Raw genomic sequence first — 20,797 nt, forward strand, 5'->3', positions numbered from 1 at the left:
TTTTTTCCGGTGAGAAACATTGTAAAGAAAAAAAACGAAGGAAGGGGGGGGGGGAGGGGAGAAAAGGAAAGAAGAAGAAAAAGTAGAAAAATAAAATGAAGAAAACATACAAAACAAGATTTGCTTCCCGCCATCATCAACTTTTCCGGCGAGTAATATGTCAAAAGGAAGACAAATGTAAAAATGAAAAAGAAAGAAAGAAAAGACATTAATAGAGAAAGGATAGAAAAGAAGGTGGTATATTTGTAAAGAAAAGAAAATGGTAGAAGTAAGCTGGGGTGTAAAAATGGCTGATGTAGTAATAAGGGGAAAGTAAACAAGAAAGAGAATAGAAGAAAAGAAAAAGAAGAAAAAGAAAAAAAATGACAAAAATTATTTTTTTAGAGCTTTCACGCGGTTTATCAGGTGCAAATCAAAGCAAGTGCCTTAAAAGGTGGTACTTATTATGCGTTATACATATTTTTAAAATTTTCAAAAAATTTACACACTTTCATCCAAAAGTACACATTTTGAGAAGAAAAAAACCCATCTGTACATGCTACTTTAGGATAGTATTTTTAAAGTAATAACTTGAGCATCAAAAAGAGGAAAGTTTAGGCCTCATAATGCCACACATGAGGTATGTTTGTTAACTTCAAGCTCAAAAATAGCATTGGCTCGACAAAAACCTCCCTAACTCTACAAATTTGCTCCAACCATGGCAATTTTTTGGCGACAATTCTAAGTACTTCTCATATAGCTTTCGATAACGATCTATATTACCAAGTTGAAATTTCATTTCAATATAATTCTTAAAAGTCTTGTCTTTAGGAGCTTTTCCAATAGCTCGTCCAAGTATTAATCTTGCTTCCCTTTAGTCTTAACTGCCTAATTTCAAACTCTGCAGCCAACAATCAGATTTTTGCGAACAAAAATTTCTTATGTGGAATCAATTTAAAACATTCCCTGTAAATTTTTCTGGTCCTTTCTATGTCTAATGCCTCAATCTCTTCATATAATGCATAATTAATCCATAAGTAAATGTATCTCTTCCAATAATATTTCTCTTCAATTTTTTCTCACTTCATCTTCATATTCAAACCTCCTTTTCCAATTATAGCATCTTCAATACTTTCCCTATCACCATACCGCTTCTCAAAAGCAACAAATTTCTCGTACAAATCTTCACCTCGATCTTTATCTATATGATCAGGTGCAAATTTATAAATATACCTTGCCCTCCCAATTTCCTTGCACTTCTCTTCAAACTCCGCGAATGCCATGAACAATTTCTCAGCCTATTCATTCTCTATCAACTTATCCACAACTCTCTCGTAACAGTTCCTACTTCCTAGCGTTATCTATTACTTCAATTTTTATACGAAATCCATGAATTAACGTTACAATGACACTCTACCAATCTCTCGAAAATAGCACGTGCTCTTTCTACTTCATTGTACCTTAATTCGAACTTAATGTATGAAAATCAACTTTTTTCATCAGGCTGCCACGCCATCCATCATTCAAAAATTTCACGGCAGAGATTAACATTCCCTAGCATCTCTTCCATGTGAATGTATTTGTACCATAATTGATTAACTTTGGGCAATAGGGTTACTGCCCTGTCCCATACGTTACGTGCATGGTTAATAAACTTATTTTTCAACTCAAATTCAGCGTATTTTAACCATATTGTATGGTCACGATAATTCAATTCTATGGCACGTTCGTAAATTGAACGTGTTCGTTTGAAATCCTTTTGAGTTTCTTCCCATTTTGCGTATTTGACCAACGAATTTTTGTTGTTAATTTGGCCTTCGAAATTCGAATTCCTTGCGCTTGTGATTGCGGTAATCGGCGAGTTCAGTTGAGTCGGCGATTTTTTGCTTCGGCGGTGGTTGGATTTGTGAGTATCCCTTGCCTCGCGGAGGATTTGCTCGGCGGTGATTTGAATTGGTGCCGGAAATCTTACCTTTACTTTTATAGGTCTCGGGAATTTGACTCGGGTCAGGTCTGATTTGACTCTCATTGGAGAAATTACAATGGATATGGAAGCTCAAAAGCAGAGAAGAGAAATATAAAGCACAAGGGACAGGGAGTGGGATGGGTTTTATAGAGGTGAATTCACAATCCGAATGGAACTCGGATTTTTTATTCTTTTTTGGTTATTATAGTTTGAGTAGGATTTTGGATTAATTTCACATATATTCACTAAACTTAACCCATTATGACACTAAAGTTATAAATTTACTTTTTTAATACCAAAATGAGTAAACTGTACCCTATAAATCACAAAATTATTTTTTACATAAAAGAAACAATATTTTAACTACTACTATTAAAAAGGGTGCGATAGCACCCCACACCTGCTAATGTAAGATTCTAAAAATAAAAGAAAAAGTTACAAGAAAATACACGTAACTTCACATCATAATAAAAAATGACCCATAATTTTAAGTTTTACTTGACTTAACTCATATTGTATATATTTTGAAAGTACTAGCAAAAGTATCAGATGATAACCCCTATTTCAAAATCTGTTTTCTTACATCGACTGTTTCTAAAAGCTATGGAGTTAAATGTAGGTGGTCAAGGTACCCATTTCGTTTGATGTTACGACAAGAAAAATTTACTGCAAAAACTAAGAATATTTTTGTTCTAGAGCCTCGTGATTTTTTAGACCCTTCACGATTTAGTTTTTTAATTTCTCTTTTTTAATCTTTGAGTTAAATTTTAGATATGGGTTATTAGAGTTTGTTAGTTGTTTGGATTGGATGTCGCTCCAATTCATTGAAAATATCAAGAGGAGTTCAAAACTTAAATGTGAAGTGATTTGCAGTAGATTTAAGTTAGATTTGAATTAAATTTCAGAAGAGGCTCAAGGAAGAAGACGAAGTCGTTTTTGTATAATGATGTATAATATTGTATGATAGTGTATAAACACCTCTTATACACTCTTATATACTTTTATACACCTTTATACAAACATGTGCAGAGGAACTTCTTTCATGATTTTCAGTTGCAATTCTTGTTCAAAACCAGTCCAAATCTCCATTAAATGACTTCAAATTTTATATACAACCTCCTTATACTATTTCTAACAAGTCTAACTAACACCAAACTCCAAATTTCTCACAAGACCAGATTCAAAATTTAAATCCATTTATTTAAGTTTGTTCAACAATGATGGACCAGTCCAAATCTTCATTAAATAACTTCAAATTTTGTATACAACCTCCTTATTATAATAGCCCATAAATTTCAAACAAGGACATATTGGTCATTTAACAAACTAAAAAAAAGGGATATACAAAAAGGGCCGAAGCCCACCAGATTTCAATTTGGCAAAAAGGAAAAACAAAAAAAGGGATTAAGGGAAGGGGGAAGAACTAACGGCAAACAATAAAAGAAAAAAACAGAAAAAAACAAAAGAGGGCTATGAGTAGTAGAAAAATTCTAACACAGGGAAAACTCACAGACACCAATAAGTTAAGGAAAAATCTGGTGAAAAGCTTGGTAGCCACTTTTGAGAATAAAAGAAAACGTTAGATTTACACTTTTTCTTCCATTGAAAAGCACTAGAAAAATTCAACACAGAGAAACTAATTAAACAGAAGAATTAATATTAATGAAATAACGGAGTCCATATAATTTTTCATGAATTGGTGAATATAATATAGGTTTGGGGTTATAAACTTATATATTTCTGTATATATATACCAATAAAAAAAGGATATTCCTTCAAAAACTTTTCTGTTTCGTTAGCGATTGGTAATCAAATATGATTGCTATTAATATTGGTGATATGGGAAAAAATTACAATGGAATTTTGATAGCAGCGAGTTGGGATACTGAAATGGGTCTTGATATTTCAAGTAGAATAAGAACGATTTATTGGGTTATTATAATTCGACGAATTAAGAGTTAATATGAAACTATGAGGGTTGGACATTCTAAACTAGTTATGAATTAGCTTAAACAAGAAAATTAACATGAAATTAATATTTATGTGATTATATATTGATTGAAAAAAGTCGTACGGATCACTGGAGGTGACGTTTTTGGTATTTCGGCACGAGTACTGTGAGTAGTAACCCTTCCGCAATTTGTGTTTTCATAACCTGCATAGTTTATATATGATTTTAAAAATAAATATGTTACTGATGCTTTGAAATTGCATACGGGACAAGTCTTTTACTCGATATGATACCAGAATGATTATTTGATATGATTATTGTTGTTTTAACTATTCTCGTTATTACTAGATATTTTTACAGTTACTGAAATAAAATTACATGATTTGATAAGAAATGATATGCCCTTTATTATTTTTAAAATGCTTTCTTACTAGTATTGACTATTACAAGAAAGAGTATTAATAGGAGGAGACTTTGAAGAATCCCGTAGCTACGTCAGGTTCGTTAGACCTGGTGCACCTTGTATTTACAGATTATCGATTACAGTTATAGTACTCACTAGTGGGAAGGTAGAACTAGTATACAGTTACAGTTTTCCCTCGAGTAGGGACCTACAGTTATATTTGACTCCTTTTACGAATGGTCCACACAGTGATACAGATTACATGATCAACAACAATAACAACAATAACCCAGTATAATCCCACTAGTGGAATCTGGGAAGGGTAGTGTGTACGCAGACCTTACCCCTACCCTGGGGTAGAGAGGCTGTTTCCAAATGATCCTCGACATCCTTCTCTCCAAGTACTCCCCACCTTGCTCTTGGGGTGACTCGAACTCACAACCTCTTGGTTGGAAGTGGTGATCCTTTCTTGAAAATCTCCCAAACATAAAGATTTTCTATGAGATAGTGGTTACCAAGTTTATTACCGATTTGTTAAATTGATTTATGTCACATGAAGCACATGAATAAACTGATTATATTTACCGTTTTTGAGAGGGCATTTTATTTTTATGATAGTTCTAATTATTATTATACAAGCATATTTTGTGACTTATCCCAATTAAAAATGGTTGTGGTTAAGTATTATTACTCATTGAACTAGCGACTCACTCCCCGCTATTTATTTTTTCAGAGACAACAGTTGACGCATGCAAGAATTTTGTTAATTAGAGCTGTAACACCCCAAAGTTTTAACTAATATTTGCATTCTCGATTGAGCATCTTTATAATGAAGATAGATTTTACGTCATACTTCCTAAACGTGAATTTGACAATATATAAAAATTTCTTACTTTAGGTTGTGTTAATATTGATAAAAAGTTCCATGGTGTTGCTATGTGTAACACTTTATATTATTTTGATGAATTGATATTAAATATATTAGATATTTAAGTTTTTGGGCTGGCACCCTTTTATATTTATCTAAAGATATTTAGTAGTTTGGGTAGCCAATTTTATTTCATACTCATCCGAAGTTCATAAATATTACTTATTTGACTTGCTTTTCCATAACCTCCTCTCATATTTCATTCTTTCATGTCAAAGAAAATCCCCATTCTCTCTACTTCTTATCACCTGAAATACATCACGATAACCATAAGAAATTTTCACTAAACCAACCAACAAAACTCGTTCTTGGTGAAGCTCAAGTTGCCCCTCTCTTTTGTGGTAAGTTACTAAACCCGTTTTTACACTAGACATCTATTAGTTTTTTCTTTGTATCTTATGTATAGGGATCTGTTTTAAGTGATCCAAGCTTTTCTGGAAAGATATTTCATAGATTTATAACTCTTATTCAGGCACCAAAACCTGGTTTGTCTTGTATTTACCCGAAAATAGGTGATGAAGTACATGGCAGGTGCTATTGTTAATAATATTACAAACCCTCCCTATACTATTGTTAGCAATTTTAGCATAACTTTTTGTACAAAACTGATATGGGGTGATTCAAGATTTTCTGAAATGGTAAGACATATATCTACAGCTGTAATGAAGACCACACAATCTAGTTTATCCATTTTCATCTTCAAAACTGAGTCACAACACAAGACAATGATACTATCCAGAATTTCTGTTTAAAATGTTTTAGGTAATTTGCATCAATATCATATTTAGTTTAACATGTTAAATCACTGAACTCTTTCTTCTTCGAAGGCATCCAGACTGACGAACCGGTCCTCCCAGACCTCTTTCTTCTTCGACCTCTCAAGGCCGGCAACTGTAGTATCTCCCCCTCGACCATCATCTGGAATGTCATCCACTATAGTCACTGGTGCCTCAGGGACAGGTGTAAAGGAGGGCTCGGAAGCCTGACTGACACTCTCCGAACCCTCGGAGGTGCTATGTGATGTGGAAGGCTCGTCCCCGAGTTGATATCTTCCCGGTGGATTTGATTGTACAACTTGTTGTTCTTGAACTAAGTTGCCCTCCGATGCTTCCCTAGATGGGGCATAAGAACTGGATTCGGAGGGCTCTACATTTCTTCCTCGGCCGGCTGTAGCCTTCTTTGTGATTATCTTTTAGAGGGCGAGGGGTAAAGTACTTTTGCCTCGGCCCCTGGAAGGTTCACCCCTCCTCTTTGAAGTATCATCTCTGCCTCGTGATCTAACCATTGTCTGTAACAAGCAAAAGTAAGTGTAAGTTGTAAGTCAAGTACAAACATGCAAGAACACACCAATGAAACAGTGAACAACCTAGTGTAAAACATGCTTGCAGGATAAGGGAGTGCGGTCCGCAGAATAATCAGTGCGGCCGCAAGTTGGGCATTGTGGCCGCAGAGTTGAAAGTGCGGTCCGCATAATTGACAGTACGGCCGCATAATTGGAGTGCGGTCTGCACATTTTATATTGCGGCCGCACATCAGATACCATCAAAATGCCAACTCTCTGATGACAGAGAGTGGGCTGTTGTGCGACCGCAATCACTTTTCTGCAACCGCAATAGGATTTTTGCGGTCCGCACAATTTTCATCGCGGCCGCAGAATCAGTTTTGACTAATGTACCCTAATCTCAACTTCTGCGGACCGCAGAATTTCTTGTGCGACCGTAGATTTCAAAACATTTACGAGCAGAGTTCTAGGGTTAACAATTTTTTCACAAATTTGACATGGTGTTAATAATTAAGCATGAAAATCAATTCACCCATTCCCCTTAGAGCAATTACCAGTTGACTTACTACAGTTTAAAACCCACATAGTTGTAAAATTGAATTCTACTGACAAATGGCCTAAAACTAACTAACCAATTATAAATTAAACGAAAAATTAAAAAATTCTACAAATAATTTAGGCATACTAGATATGAAGTAGTGCAAATGAGTGATCACATATGTTGATTGTGTGTGGCAGTTGATTTAACAGACGATGTCAATATTTTAGATTTCTAAGTGCTCAAAGAGGGGAAAAAATGAACAGTAGCCCTAAGTCTACTATTTATACTGGACGGTTTGACTAAGGGACAAAGGGATGAGTGCGGCCACAAAATTTCTACGGCGGTCCACACTCTGTTACCTGGGGATCAAAAGCCCTTGTTGATCTGTGGTCAGCGGAATTTGAAGTGTGACCGCAAATTTTTGTTGCGGACCACCGATTTTGATGTGCGGCCGCACTTTGGCCATCTCTCTAACAAACCAACTTTAGAGAGTTTGCATTTTTCCCTTTCAATTTGTGCGGTCCGCACTGTAATTGTGCGACCGCAATTCCCTTTTTGCTGTAGCAATTACAATTGTGCGGTCCGCACAATGTACATACGGTCCGCACTTCTTTTCATACTTAGCCAATTTTTTGGACACAGTTTCTATAAAATACATTCATCCCTGCAACACACTTCAAATCTAGTTAGCACAAAACTAATGCCTATCTACAAAAGAAGAAAAGAAAAGAAAAAGAAACATGGGTTGCCTTCCAAGAAGCGCTTGATTTAACGTCGCGACACGATGCACATTACCATCATTTGAAATAAATAACTGCCACCACATGGCCATAATCAAACTTTCCCAAATAATGCTTTACTCGGTGACCATTGACTCGGAATACCTCATCATTTTTGTTTTTCAAGTCCAAAGCACCAAAAGGTGTCACATCCACAATTTCAAAGGGACCACTCCACTTAGATTTTAGCTTTTCGGGAAACATCTTTAACCGTGAGTTGAACAACAAAACAAGATCGCCTACCTTGAACTCCTTGTTCCGAATGTATTTGTCATGAAGGTACTTCATCTTCTCTTTGTACAAGGACGAACTTGCATATGCATGGTACCAGAACTCATCCAATTCATTTAAATGTGTAACCCGTAAGTTAGCGGTTGCATGCCAATTAAGATTCAATTTCTTTAAAGCCCACATGGCTTTGTGATCAAGTTCTACCGGAAGATGACAAGCTTTGCCAAACACCAACCGGTATGGAGACACCCCGATAGGAGTTTTGAAAGCAGTCCGATAAGCCCATAGTGCATCATCAAGCTTCTTGGACCAATTCGTCCGGTTAACATTCACTGTTTTGGACAAGATACTCTTTATCTCCCGGTTGGAAACTTCCACTTGACCGCTAGCTTATGGATGATAGGGAGTCCTAACTTTATGAGTGACACCATACTTTTCAAGCAAAGTGTCAAAAGTATTGTTGCAAAAATGTGACCCCCCATCGCTTATGATAACCCGTGCAGTACCAAATCTTGTGAAAATATTCTTCTTCAAGAACGCCACCACACTTCTTGCTTCATTGTTGGGTAGAGCAATGGCCTCAACCTATTTAGACATATAATCAACCACGACCAAGATGTATGTGTTTTCACAAGAACTCACAAAAGGACCCATTAAGTCAATACCCCACGCATCAAAGATATCAATCATCAAAATGGTAGTGAGAGGCATTTCATTCTTCTTCGAGATTCCACTGGCCCGTTGGCATTCATCATATCTTTTCACCATATCACTTGGCCGTCGTTCTTGCCCCGCCATGGTGACCATCATAAGACGAAGAATGGAAAGCCTCAAGAATAACATTTTGCTCTTCGTCTGGTACATATATTCTAATTACCCCATCCATACGAATCCGGAAAAGGTATGGCTCGTCCCAATAATAATCTTGACAATCACGTTTGAGCTTCTTCCTTTGATTTGAAGAGAAATCATTCGGGATGATTCCACACACAAGGAAGTTTGCTAGATCTGCAAACCATGGCACCTCCTTCATTGAAATAGCTAAGAGTTGCTCGTCGGGGAAGAAGTCATTGATTTCAAGGCCATCATGTGACCTCTCCTCCTCCTCCAAATGAGACAAGTGGTCCGCCACTTAATTTTCACTCTCTTTTCGATCTTGGATGTCAATATCAAACTCTTGCAACAATAGCACCCATCTCATCAACCAAGCTTTTGAATCTTTCTTGCTCATAAGATAGCGAAGTGTCGCATGATCCGTATGTACAATGACCTTTGCACCCATCAAGTATGAGTGAAACTTCTCAATTGCAAACACAATGGCAAGGAGCTCTTTCTCTGTAACGGTGTAATTGAATTGGGCATCATTCATGGTCTTACTAGCATAGTAGACCGGATGAAAAACGTTGTTGATGCGTTGCCCCAAAACTGCTCCAACAGCTACATCACTAGCATCGCACATGAGCTCAAGAGGAATACTCCAACTAGGAGTGGTGATAATGGGAGTGGTTGTCAACTTGAACTTTAGCAATTCAAAGGCTCTCATGCAATCATCATTTAAGTGAAACTTAGCATCTTTCTCTAAGATCTTGCACAATGGGTTTACCACTTTAGAAAAATCCTTTATGAAGCGCCGGTAGAACCCCGCATGACCCAAGAAACTTCGCATGCCTTTCACCGAAGTTGGAGGTGGAAGTTTAGAAATCACCTCTATCTTTACCTTGTCAACCTCTATGCCATTCTTTGAAATCTTGTGGACAAGGACAATGTCTTCCTCAACCATGAAATGATATTTCTCCCAATTCTGCCAAACAATCATCAAAGGAATCCCCGACTACCGAGAAGTCATCCATGAAGACTTCAAGGTAGTCCTATACCATATCCGTAAAGATCGCCATCATACACCTTTGAAAAGTCGTCGGTGCATTGCATAATCCAAATGGCATCCGCTTGAAAGCGAAAGTGCCATAGGGACACGTGAAAGTATTTTCTCTTGATCTTCCGGGTCAATACAGATTTGGTTGTAGCCTGAATATCCGTCTAGAAAGCAATAGAAAGCACCGCCGGCCAACTTATCAAGCATTTGGTCAAGGAAGGAAAGTGGAAAATGGTCTTTCCTCATGACTTTGTTTAGTTTGCGATAGTCTATACATACTCTCCACCCGGTCACCGTTCATGTGGGAATCAACTCGTTCTTGTCATTGGTGACCACTGTTATGCCCCTTCTTTGGGACACATTGCACCGGAGAAGTCCACGAACTGTCGGAAATGGGGTAGACAACCCCGACATCTAACCACTTGATGATCTCCTTTTTTACCACGTCTTTCATGGTTTCATTGAGTCTCCTTTAATGTTCAATGGATGGTTTGGCATCTACCTCCAAGTTAATCTTGTGCATGAAAAATGCTGGGCTTATCCCCTGAATATCTGCCAAAGTCCACCCAATAGCTTTCTTCCTCTTGTGGAGCACTGTCAATGTAGAGTCAACCTACACGTTAGTCAAATAAGATGAAAGAATAACCGATAAAGTAGAACAAGGGCCAAAAAATTCATACCTAAGATGTGGAGGCAATGGCTTCAACTCCAAGGTAGGAGGCTCTTCAATTGAAGGTTTTGTAAGGGGAGTTTTCCTATTTTCAAGATCCAAGAAAAGTTTTCGGGTTGTATAGTTGTATGACCCCATTCCTTGCAAAGAATTCACACATTCCATGAAGCAATCCATCTCGTCATCATCAAAGTTGAGCAAGACAGCCTCTAACATATCACCCACATTAATCGTGGCACTTGTATCATCAATAATCACATCGGTCACCAAGTCCACGAAAGAACACACTTCATTGCTATTCGGTTGCTGCATAGATTTGCACACGTGAAACACCACCTTTTCATCACCCACCCGAAAAGTGAGTTCTCCGGCTTTCACATCAACAAGAGCCTTCCCCGTAGCAAGAAAATATCTTCCAAGAATAATCGGCACCTTATAGTCCTCTTCACAATCAAGAATAACAAAATCCGCTGGGAGAATGAACTTATCAACATGAAGCAATACATCTTCAATCACTCCCAACGGACTCTTCATTGTACGATCAGCCATTTGTAATCTTATAGATATGGGCCGTGGTTGCCCAATTCCTAAGGTCTTGAAAACTGAATAGGACATCAAATTGATACTCACCCCAAGATCACAAAGAGGTTTGGCAAACTCGGCACTTCCAGTGGTACAAGGGATTGTGAAAGCACCAGGATCTTCCAATTTAGGAGCCATCGAATTCACAATTGCACTCACTTGATGGTGACTTTTATAGTTTCAAATGACCGCTTCTTTCTCACCAAATCCTTCATAAACTTTGCATAACCGACATTTGATCCAAGGCTTCAACTAATGGCACATTTATCGAGAGACTCTTCATCATGTTAATGAAAATTTTGAATTGGTTCTCGTGATTTTGCTTGGCGAGCCTTTGAGGATATGGAGGAGGTGGCTTAGGCAATGGTGCCTTAGCCTTTTGCACTACCGGTTCCGGTATGTCAATAACATGATCCCTAGGCGGGTTCACTTTCTCTTGAGTCTCTTCCACCGTGTCATCAATATCAATCCGCACTTTATCATTTGTTTGAACCACATTGTTCATGGTCTCTTCTTCTTCTACCACTTGCTCATCATCCACAAGCTGCCTTTGACTTGAGGTGGGTGCATTCCCACCTCTTCCACTTCTTGTAGTAACGACCATGACATGTCCCGTATTATTTTCACCCTTTGGGTTTACCATCGTGTCACTTGGTAGTTCCCCCTTAGGACGAGAATTTAAAGGTTGAGAGATTTGTCCCATTTGCACTTCTAAGTTGCGGATCGATGTGTTGTTTGAAGCAAGTTGGGCATCGAAATCGGTATTCTTCTCCATCTTTTGCTTGAACATGTTCTCAATATGGCCCATTTCATTGTTGGAATAGCTAGGACCATGGGAAGTATAATGAGGTGGGTTGCTCGGTTGTTGATACATCGGGGGCCTTTGAGAACCCGACTCCCAATTTCCTTGATTGTTATTCCACCCGCCTTGATTGTTGTTGTGACGATACAAAATCCCACCACAGGCGTCGTGATGGCACTTAGTCTCTAAGACTAGGTAAGCCGCTTACAATTACAATTCAAGCCATTTTTCTTAATAATCGAAACCAACAATGGAACTAATTATAACACCTTCCCAAGATTGGTAATACTGAGTCAAGAACTCTAACTGAATACATGCAATGATCTCAAAGATCGAATATACAATACTGTTCGAATAAGAGTTGACAGTATAATAAAATGGAAAGACTCCAAGGGACTGGGACGACCAAGCAATTCTACCAAGAATCCTTGCGATCAACACACTAACTCTGCCTGAGTCCGATATCTCCAATACCTGGCTCTGCACAAAAATATGCAAAAGTGTAGTATGAGTACACCACAGTTGGTACCCAGTAAGTATCAAGACTAACCTCGGTGAAGTAGTGACGAGGTACAGTCAAGATACTCACTAGTCAAATAACCTGTGCAATATAGCAGTATACAATAGTACTGGAAAACAACTAGCAATGATAACAACAAAATCAACCAGTGATATAACATCAAGGCAACAAGAATATCATAATTATTGCTCAAACGAATAAGGAACACAAGTACAACCAATTAATCAAGTCCTTCAAATATAAATCCTTCACATATTATTCTTTAAGATAAATATCTTTCGAATATACTTCTTTTGAATAAATATCTTTCGAATATACTTCTTTCAAATAAATATCTTTTCAAGTAAAAGTCACCATGTGACACCTCATTTCACAATCATAAAAATTACGGGTCTCAGCCCACTTTTATATTTTTCATGGCACCTCGTGCCCATATTTCTATCACAACCACACGGACAACTCACGTGTCAATAATAAAATCGTCATATTTTTCCCGGCACCTCATGCCCATATTTCTTTCATAACCGCATGGACAACTCACGTACCAAAATATCAATGTATATAAAATCCGTAGGATCAATTTATTTTCAATAAAGTAAGTTTACAATTTTTAAACCAAGTAAGAAATCATCAAAGAAGCCCATGGCTCAACCATAATGTGCACAAAATCTTAACAAAATATTCGAGAGTGAACAACTCAACAAAATAATATTTTACAAATTTAATTCTTTGCCTCGGTATGATTTACGGCCTTTATAACTCAATACTAATTTCAACAACATGAACTGGAAAGTAATTCATCAAGGAACAATGCCTTCTTTAATCCAAATTTTTGGCAAATAGATTAATGCCTCATTTTAAAATTATTTAATAAATTATTTACAAATGAATAATCCATAATGAAATTATCTCTAGAAAATATCAACTCAACAAAAATACGGGATTCACATAAAAATCAAGGTGGCAATCACACCAAATCATCATATAAAACAAATTCAACAAACAAGGATTTATGCATGACAAATAGAGAATTTAATAAGTGCCAATAATTTTCAATTTAGTACATAAGGGCGTCTAAGAATTTTTAGCCGATATAATTTACACATATAAACCAAGTACATACTCGTCACCTCACGTACATAGTTTTCAATTACACAGTTTTTCTCATAAGACCCAATGCCTAAGGGGTAATTGCCCCACTCAATGTTACGCAAGATACTTACCTCACTTCGCAATCAAATTCAAGATTCCAATAAACCTTTGCCCCCGCGAATTCATGTCTGAACGCTTCAAATCTAGTCACAAGCAATTCAATATACTTAATACGAATCGTAGGAATTAATTCCACATGAAATTACTAATATTCCATATTAAAATTTGAAATTTATTTTAAAAATCAACAGTGGGACCCACATTTCGAATCCCAAAAAACTCATAAAACCCGAACACCCGTTCCGATACGAGTTCAACCATACAAAAATTATCGAATTCCGACATCAGATTGCCCTTCAAATCTTCAATTAAAGTCTTTGAAGATTTCTACCATTTTCAACCCAATCTTTACCCATTTGAACTCAACAATCTTCCCACAAACCTTATTGATACAAGCACGTATAACTAATACCCTCACATCCAATAATCATCTTACTAATTACCTATTTCTAGTTGGATTTCGAAAATGAAGAATTGGGGAAAGAAATTCTTACCTCTTTGAAACCTTAGAAACCCTTTGATGCGATTTTAAGGTTTGATTCAAGGAAGAGTAGTGAAATCTTTAGTTCTCTCCTTTCCTCTCTCAAGAATCGCTCTCCCTTCTCTCTAAAGCACCAGAAATTGCCCCAAAAATGAACCCCAATCGAGTTAAATAAAATGGGGTTCGGGTCATAAAAACCCATTTTTGTACAGCTGCGGCGCGGGGCGGCTGTGTAAAAAGTGTCTGGAAATGAAATTTCGGAGCGTTCTGGTCATAACTTCTTGTAGGAGTGTCCAAATGATGAACGGCTTGAAGCGTTAGAAACTAGATTCTAAGATATTTCATTTGATAGATTGTCCATCGCAAAACTCCTTATATATATATGCTCGTCCAAAGTTTGGCCTTGTGCGTACTCATTTGTAACTTTAGTCTATTATAAAATTTTCCATCTTGGCTTAGACTTAGGACTTTATGTATACCCCACATCATTTATAATATGCCTCGTACACTTGTTATCACATTCAATTGATATCCATCATATTATTAGTCCTCGTCTGCACACAAAATAATATAATTAGAACACATCAACTTTCTAATTTCACCAAAATACGCTGAATTGTTCTACGGGCTTCCAACTCCAATTCCGGACATATTCCTAAGTCCGTAATCACCATACGAAGCTATTAGAACCATCAAAGTTCTATTCCGGGGTCGTTTGTATAAAAGTCAAACTCTGGTCAACTCTTTTCTTTTAAGCTTCCAAAACAAGAATATATTATTCTTTCAATTAAATCTCGAATCATCCGAAAACCAAACTCGATCGTGCGTGCCAGTCATAATACATATTACAAAGCTTGTCGAGGTTTTAAGCCTCTAAACGAGACGTTAATTCTTAAAACGACAAGTCGGGTCGTTACAGTTGCCTCCCCAATTGCCTTGGTTATTGTTGTTATGCCAATTCTCTTGATTATTGCCTCCACTCCAATTGCCTAGATTGTTGTTTTTATACCAATTGCTTTGATTGTTTCCACCACTCCAATTACCTTGATTGTGAGAATTCCAATTTCTTTGATTTTTCTGAGGTCTCCATTGTTGTTGGCTTGGGCCTTGGAAGTTGTTTCTTTGCCCTTAAAAGTTGTTCACATATTAGACTTCTTATTCTTGGTCATTGTAGGAATCCTCTTACTCAAATCCACTATCTTCTTGCACAAAATGTTTCACTCTTTGTTATATTTGCAGACCCTTTGTTCTCCGTTTGTTCACCATCATGTTTACTCCCTCCATTGCATTGACTTGCCTCAAGTTTTGTACTTGTTGAAGTTGAGCCTTTGCCAATTAGTTCATGGTGGTGGTCAATTCAGCTATGGCTTGCCCATGGTCATGCAATTATTTGTGAATGTGAATCACATTGGGATTCCCTTGTGGAACATTAGCCCGGGATTGCCACGCAGATGAAGTATCTGCCATCTCATCCAAAATATCACACGCCTCTGCATAAGGCGTAGTCATAAAATTTCCACCGGCAAGTTGATTCACTACACATTGGTTGGTTGTATTGATCCCCCGATAGAAAGTTTGTTGAATCATATTTTCCGTCATATCGTTGTTGGTACACTCTTTCACCATTGTTCAATACCTCTCACATATCTCATGTAGTGGTTCATTGGGCTCTTGCTTGAATGCTAGAACTTCATCCCGAAGAATAGCCATGTGCCCAGGAGAGAAGTACTTAGAAATAAATTTCTCCGCTAATTCATCCCAAGTATGAAATGTAATGATTTAGCAAATGTTCCAACCAATCTAAAGCTTTTCCCCGTAGAGAGAAGGGGAAAGCCTTAACCTCAAAGTATCCTCAGAGACATTTGTTTGTTTACTCCCCCAACACGTATCTACGAACTTCTTTAAGTGTTTGTATGCATTTTGACCCGATGCACCGGTGAAGAACCCTCGTTGCTCGAGCAAAGTGAGCATCACGTTGGTTATTTGAAATTTGCCTGCCCTAATACGGGGAGGGACTATAGCACTTGCATACCTTTCATTCGGCATCACCCGGTGTGAAGCCGCTCTTAGTGGAGATGAGGGTGGAGCGGGTACATTGTCATGAGGCGGTCGACCTCATCTATTTGCTTGAGGTTCAAGAGGGACCTCATCCATTTGACCATCCTCAACATCCACATCCCCCAAAGGTAAGTTTCCGAGCTCATTATTTTTCATGATTGCACCTACAATTTCTCAACACGTTAGTAACAAGGAAGGAAAAGAAGATATTCCCCAAAACACACCTAAATATAAAGCTAACACCGTTTTTAGCTTCCCGACAACGACGCCAAAAATTAATCTCGTCCAATTTCACACCTCAATTCATGGTTATGAAGCAGTCGAATGCAATGATAATACCCAACAAGAGTCAGGGTCGATTTCTATCGGGAGCTATATATGGGAGTTAAGAATATATATTATAGTATTTGACTTTGACTATCTCAATTTACACTTTCACAAATTTGAGTTATTTTTAAGTCTAATTTAAAACTAAGAGCGCAAGTTGAGAAATAAAACTAAGAAATTATTTTTGTTATTTTTCAAGTTTTTGTAAAAAGCCTAGGGCTATGACCATCGCCTAGGTATTTGCCTAATGGGATATAAACCTTAATGCTTGTTTTATTGATCGGGGTATATTATAGCTATCAACATTCAATTACCCATTCAATACCTCTCGGTCAGAGAGTGATTTTGCCCAATTTGTCTTTCTCAAGTCCAAATGGGTATTGCACAAAACGGTTGATAAAAGTTCAAGTCGGGTTATTACTATCTCTAGGTTGAACCCTTTAATTGGGATTGTCAATCTGTCGATTGACCCAAGTTCTTGTTAGTCAAGTTTTTCTAGACTAAGTCTCTCTTTCTCAAGTAGAAACCAAGTCAAATAGACATGAAATAATGTTTGCAACCATTAATTCCACAAATTAAAGTATGAACAAGGCTAAATAATAAACACTCAACCATAAACAAGCATTAAATTAAACACCCATAAGGTTTACACACTATGGTTGGGTCATAACCCTAGTAAAAATCTAGGTACTCATGCTTGAAATTGAAGAAAAAGAAGAAGAAATGATAATAAAACTCATATTGCAAGATTAAAATAATAAAATCTATGTTAAAATAGCTCAAAATATGAAAAACTACTAAAAGAGGTAAAGAGAAACGGCTTCTGTAGCTGCTGATGTTAAAAGTTGACCTAAAATTGTGAAACTCATCTATTTATACAAGGCTGGAAATTTCGGACAAAAATGCCTTGAGGAGGTTCTGCGGCCGCACAATTCCATGTGCGGTCTGCAGATTTCTTCAACTTGTAGGAACTAGAGATCTGCGATCGCATAATTCTGATTTGCGGCCGCGAGGCCTTTTTTCTGCGGTTCTCAGAATTGTAACTGCGGCCACATCTTGCTCTTCTGCGGTCCGCACAATTACATCTGTGGCCGCATAGTACTTCTTCAGCGGCCGCACAATTTCTGTGCGGGCCGCACTTCTGGCAGACTTGGAATGCACATTCTCTATTTTGTTCCTAGCCATCTTCTGCGGCCGCACAATTCATGTGCTGACCGCACTTTGTGCAAAGATCTGGTGCCCTTTTCTTCATCATCTGTGGCCGCAGATGTTATTCTGCGGTCCGCACTGCTGAGCTTCTGTGTCTTTTAAGGCCTTGAGTTTAGATTACTCTTTTTTGAGTTGGATTTCATCTCGGGAATCCATCTTCCAATATTCTTGCAATATAGCACATTTTATCAGTTTTTGGGAACACAATTAAATACTTTTGGGCTAAAATAAAAGCCAAAAGGCGCTAATAAGTAGTCAAAATCCCCACTTATCAACTCCCCCAAACTTAAGTTTAAGCTTGTCCTCAAGTAAATAAATTAGTTCCCACCTCCACAAGCTAAGGGTCATTCCAACTAATCAAAGGTGAGTCATTCACACATCAATTGGGACCAACAATTACCCACACCGCTTATGAATTATCAACAAGGCACCAAGTTAAACATTTATGCACAAATAGGTCTAATGTGACACTTGAGCATCAAGAGTTGACTTTACTCATCAAGGAAGCTCGCTCTTTCAAGTAGGTCATTGTGGATCCCAAACTCCTCCTCCTCTACTCTTCGTTTGCCTATCCCGCTTAAGAATTTTAGCACTTAATCCAAAGAGTTTCGAAAGGTTCACTCATCTCTCTCAAAAAAAAAAAGAATGTCGGACATATAATTAGAATTCCGGACAGTTTTAAAATTCTTTTTTAAAAAAAAAGGTTTTGATGTTAAAATGGATAGTGATTGACGTCAAACTTTTGAAGGGCCAATTAATTTACCATGCTTCGTGCTCTTTACGTCGGTTCACATGCTCAACTCATCAAGGCTTGTATTGGCATTTATCTCTCACAACAAGTGTTAGGTTTTTTTTTTTTGAATAATGCGAGCTCAATTAAAAAGAAGGTTTAAAGTTGAATAGTTTGATACATAATTAAAGGAAGTGATAACCTATTATACAAAAACTGAAAACTACAATTCCGATGAAAGTAACTTTTTTTTTATACATTTTCTTAACTGAAAAAATAATTTCTCGCGACTTTATCATTTTCCCAAACAGTCAATCTTGCAAATTTTATCCTATGGGAAAATACAAGAAAATCTTTTGTACTTGATCTTTACAAGTTTTTGTTATTTCATGTTTATTTTTGGGTTTATAAAGCACCTTCCATAGGCCATATATTGACTATGAAGATATCAGATGTGGAGAAAATCTAAGAGGAAAGAAATTAAAGATCTTATACACAAGTCGAATTAGGAACATAAACAAATGTAGAAAGCTTAGGGGTGTGTTTAGTACGAAGGAAAATATTTTTCGCATAATGTTTTCCAATTTTTTCATGTTTGGTTGGATTAAATATTTTGGAAAATATTTTTCTTATGAACTCATTTTATGAAAATGTTTTCCTTATCAAGAGAAGGGAAAACATTTTTCAAAACTCTTTCTCAACCTTCTCCACCCTCACTCACCCACCTAATCCCACCCCTCTCCAAAAAGTTTTTTTTTTTTTCTGTCACCACCCACCCTACACCCCTGCAATTTTTTTTTTTTTTTTGTATTTTCAAATTTCTGATTTTTCGTTTTTCTGCACCACCCACCCTACTCCCCCCACCCCGCACATTTTTTTTTTTTTTGTAATTTTTAAATTTCTGTTTTTTTCTGCACCCCCCTCCCCCCACCCCGCACAAAAAAAAGTTTTTTTTTACTTTTTTTTTGTAATTTCAATTTTTTTTCTGCCCCACCTTCCCCTTCCCCTCCCCCTTCCCCCCCCCCCTCCGGTTTTTTAATTTTTTATTTTAATATATTTTCAGTTTTAGTTTTTTCATCTTTCGGTTTAGAGGTTCGAAATTTTACAAGTTCCAAAGTTATGAGTTCGGAGGTTTATGTGTTTGGAAGTTTACGGGTTTAGAAATTATAAAGTTTACGGGTTCAAAATTTCGCGGTTTCGAAAGTTTAGCGATTCAGAAGTTTATGAAATTTGTGGGTTCGAAAGGTTGTTGGTTCGAAATGTATCTAAATTATTTATGAATACTCTTGAGAAATTATTTTCCTTAATTTGCGTACCAAACATCGAAAAATGAATAAGATTACTACTTGTTTTCCAAGAAAATATTTTCTTGAAAAATATTTTCCGTTATACCAAACACACCCTAGATCTTAACATTTATAAGAGAGGGAAAATCTGTTTGGTTCGTATAGATTACCGAAGATTCATATAGTTAATTCTAACTTGTACTTATGAATTAAGATATTATGTGGATAACATAGTATAAAAGATAAATTAATGAATTATTGAAATATTTGGATCCAAATGAATTTTTTTCTCCCAAATGAAATTGAATTGTACTAAACTTTATATAGCTAATTCTAACTAACTTAAAAATTATGCCGTGGTGTGTGGATGTTTGCATTTTTTCAAACAAGAATAAAGATGGCATTTTCACTAAACAGTAATTAGGCATTTGTCAAAGTTATAGTTAAGACAATTGCATCAGTATAGAGACAACTTGGTTATCCTCGTTGGCCAGCCTAAACTTTTGAATTATATAATCATTTCCATATGTCATGATTGTCTCTTATGCATGTGCAGGTGTACTTAAACCAATTTATTTTGGCCAATAATATTCTATTTTGATTTCTACGTATTGGCGTCGGGGTTCACTATTTCTTTGTCTTTCCCTTTTTTTGGAAAAAACAAAGTTTGCAGTAGGATAGTCAATCTTTCTAACTTTTAGTTTAAATTTACACATTGATTTCTTAATTTTTTGAAGTTTACCTAATTAAATATTTCATTAAAAGTACTACAAATTTTAACCTTTTAAAATTAAATATATTTAATAATTATTTGAGATCAAAGAAAAAAAGTTTAACTGCCCAAGTGGAAATATTTCTTATAAGTTAACTAGAACGAAGAAAATATTACTAGTATTTTTTAAGAACTATCTAGAGACTTAGAAAGGAACCAGTGTATTAAACCGAGACTAATAGGATTTTTAACTAATAAAATGATACATGAACTAC

General features: G+C 36.7%; 1 pseudogene; it reads right to left on the reverse strand.

The window, feature by feature from the left end:
• Positions 1–582: 582 nt before the first annotated feature.
• LOC104109913 (uncharacterized) lies at positions 583–2,135 on the reverse strand (annotated as a pseudogene).
• Between the last annotated feature and the right edge of the window lie 18,662 nt (positions 2,136–20,797).

Source organism: Nicotiana tomentosiformis, chromosome 8, assembly GCF_000390325.3.
Source record: "Nicotiana tomentosiformis chromosome 8, ASM39032v3, whole genome shotgun sequence".
Taxonomy (NCBI): domain Eukaryota; kingdom Viridiplantae; phylum Streptophyta; class Magnoliopsida; order Solanales; family Solanaceae; genus Nicotiana; species Nicotiana tomentosiformis.